The following is a 2500-nucleotide window of genomic DNA, read 5'->3' as shown; positions in this document are numbered from 1 at the left end:
TTGCACTGGCTACCGTTTAGTTGTACATTTAATTAAACCTTTGTGCTTTAAGCCTTGCAAACGGAAATGTTTGCGGCCAGGCAGCAGCAGGAAGGATGTGTGTGTGTTGGCTCGTTGGTCTAGGGGTATGATTGCTCAGTTGCCTCGTGTGCAAAGAAGACAGCGGGTGTTATGTGAGAGTTTACATCAGCTCAAGTTTGCTGTGGCGCGTGCATGGAATGTTCATGTTTTGTTCCGGGTGGTGGAGGCCTGTGTTCCAGAGAGGTCCTGCTCAAAACTCCTTTTAAAACACCATCGAGCATCTGCAATAGCTTCCGACTTTGATCGAATGTGGATTTTGTTCTCATAAGGAGGGCACCAGTAACTTGTAACCTATCAGGCATCAGGTCAATCGATTTGGCATACGCCCATATGTACTAGCGTTTTTTGTAGGTCAAGTTCCGGTTTGACAGACCCGAAACGGAACTTTAGCTCCGGGTTGTGATTGTGCATATTACTGGCCTGCTCTACTGGGTGAAATTGTATCCCCCAACAACATATATGGCTTAAACAAACAAAGTACACTCTGAGCCTGGCTCTAGGCTTAACCCTGACTTTACCCGCGAGACGCTATGCCAAGCCTGTGCGAAATGTGAGGCTCCGGATGACGGGCGCAATTTAGGCACGGATAAAAACCGCGACCAGCCCCAAGCAGCTCACAGCGGCTGCCCGGCTAGCTCACAGCGGCTCACAGCAGCTCACAGCGGCTGCCCGGCGTATATACTCTGAATCCAGCGATCCGAGTTCAAATCTCGGCGGGACCTGCTTCTGCCTAGTTTGCTGTGGCGCGTGCATGGAATGTTCATGTTTTGTTCCGGGTGGTGGAGGCCTGTGTTCCAGAGTGGTCCTGCTCAAAACTCCTTTTAAAACACCATCGAGCATCTGCAATAGCTTCCGACTTTGATCGAATGTGGATTTTGTTCTCATAAGGAGGGCACCAGTAACTTGTAACCTATCAGGCATCAGGTCAATCGATTTGGCATACGCCCATATGTACTAGCGTTTTTTGTAGGTCAAGTTCTCACAAAGCAAAGAGACCGTATTTCCTCTGTGTCGGCAACTTTGCACTGGCTACCGTTTAGTTGTACATTTAATTAAACCTTTGTGCTTTAAGCCTGGCAAACGGAAATGTTTTCGGCCAGGCAGCAGCAGGAAGGACATGTGTGTGTTGGCTCGTTGGTCTAGGGGTATGATTCTCGCTTAGGGTGCGAGAGGTCCCGGGTTCAAATCCCGGACGAGCCCGTTCTCAGGCTTTGCTTTTAATCTCTTCAAGCTGACTAGGGCAACTAGGATATTCCTGGGAAATTGGGGATAAAAGGAGTCAGAGCGGGGCCGGTTAGCTCAGTTGGTTAGAGCGTGGTGCTAATAACGCCAAGGTCGTGGGTTCGATCCCCGTACTGGCCACACTTTTGCTCTCTGGGACCCTCAGCTCTGCTCACCTCGAAAGTGACGGGCGGTCTCCCAGAAATCCCTGCTGGACAAACCATTTGCCAGTAGACCTGGCCGAAATAGCTCAGTTGGGAGAGCGTTAGACTGAAGATCTAAAGGTCCCTGGTTCGATCCGGGGTTTCGGCAGAGCAACCTGGTTCCTGTGTTTTTGGTCGAGGGTCTCCAGTGAGCAAACGTCATCTCCTGTTAAACTGATTCCACCTAGCCTCATCACTATCTGCCTCTCAGACGGCCAGAGACCAGCGTGTGGTGGTTCCATGGTGTAATGTTTAGCACTCTGGGCTTTGAATCCAGCGATCCGAGTTCAAATCTCGGTGGAACCTTTTTAGCTTGTTTTGCGGAAGGGCGGGAAAAAACAGAGCTGATGCGCAACTGCTGATGTGGCGGTGAAACTGGCACTCTAAAAGCCAGTCGAGATCGGGGAAACATGGGCTTAAAAAGAAAAGGCTTCACGTGCTCTTTGCTGTCGCGCTTCTGGGCTGAATGACTAAACACCTCTGCTGCTCGGTGGGAAAAGGCTACCCACGCCAAGGTTCCATGGTGTAATGGTTAGCACTCTGGACTCTGAATCCAGCGATCTGAGTTCAAATCTCGGTGGGACCTGCTTTTGCAAGGAATGTGCGCAGGACCTCGTCCGAAAAAAACTTTTCTGATTCCACCTAGCCTCATCGCTATCTGCTGATGCGCAACTGCTGATGTGGCGGTGAAACTGAACATCCCTTTGAAGTGAGCGTAAAAGGGCAGTACACCACGTGGAGAATGCGGGCATCGATCCCGCTACTTCTCGCATGCTAAGCGAGCGCTCTACCATTTGAGCTAATTCCCCTCGACGATGTGGTCAGAAGGTGTCCATCCCACAGCATGTGTGAAAGTGCTGCAGCGTGGTTTCCAATGCCCACAAAGCAAAGAGACCGTATTTCCTCTGTGTCGGCAACTTTGCACTGGCTACCGTTTAGTTGTACATTTAATTAAACCTTTGTGCTTTAAGCCTTGCAAACGGAAATGTTTGCGG

At 50.3% G+C, this 2500-nt stretch overlaps 5 non-coding genes across 5 annotated transcripts; all 5 read left to right on the top strand.

Moving 5' to 3' along the window:
* Window positions 1-1209: 1209 nt before the first annotated feature.
* Window positions 1210-1281, top strand: trnap-agg (transfer RNA proline (anticodon AGG)). The gene has a single exon. It is a non-coding gene; the product is annotated as a tRNA-Pro (tRNA).
* An 88-nt stretch (window positions 1282-1369) lies between these two features.
* trnai-aau (transfer RNA isoleucine (anticodon AAU)) lies at window positions 1370-1443 on the top strand. Its single transcript has one exon. It is a non-coding gene; the product is annotated as a tRNA-Ile (tRNA).
* A 98-nt stretch (window positions 1444-1541) lies between these two features.
* Window positions 1542-1614, top strand: trnaf-gaa (transfer RNA phenylalanine (anticodon GAA)). Its single transcript has one exon. It is a non-coding gene; the product is annotated as a tRNA-Phe (tRNA).
* A 125-nt stretch (window positions 1615-1739) lies between these two features.
* On the top strand, window positions 1740-1811 carry trnaq-uug (transfer RNA glutamine (anticodon UUG)). The gene has a single exon. It is a non-coding gene; the product is annotated as a tRNA-Gln (tRNA).
* Window positions 1812-2019: 208 nt separating this feature from the next.
* Window positions 2020-2091, top strand: trnaq-cug (transfer RNA glutamine (anticodon CUG)). The gene has a single exon. It is a non-coding gene; the product is annotated as a tRNA-Gln (tRNA).
* Window positions 2092-2500: the final 409 nt, after the last annotated feature.

This window comes from Rhinichthys klamathensis, unplaced genomic scaffold, assembly GCF_029890125.1.
Source record: "Rhinichthys klamathensis goyatoka isolate OS25496 unplaced genomic scaffold, OSU_Roscu_1.1 h1tg000176l_1, whole genome shotgun sequence".
Classification (NCBI taxonomy): domain Eukaryota; kingdom Metazoa; phylum Chordata; class Actinopteri; order Cypriniformes; family Leuciscidae; genus Rhinichthys; species Rhinichthys klamathensis.
Note: the sequence above shows the minus strand (reverse complement) of the source record. Positions and strands in the feature narration are given on the sequence as shown.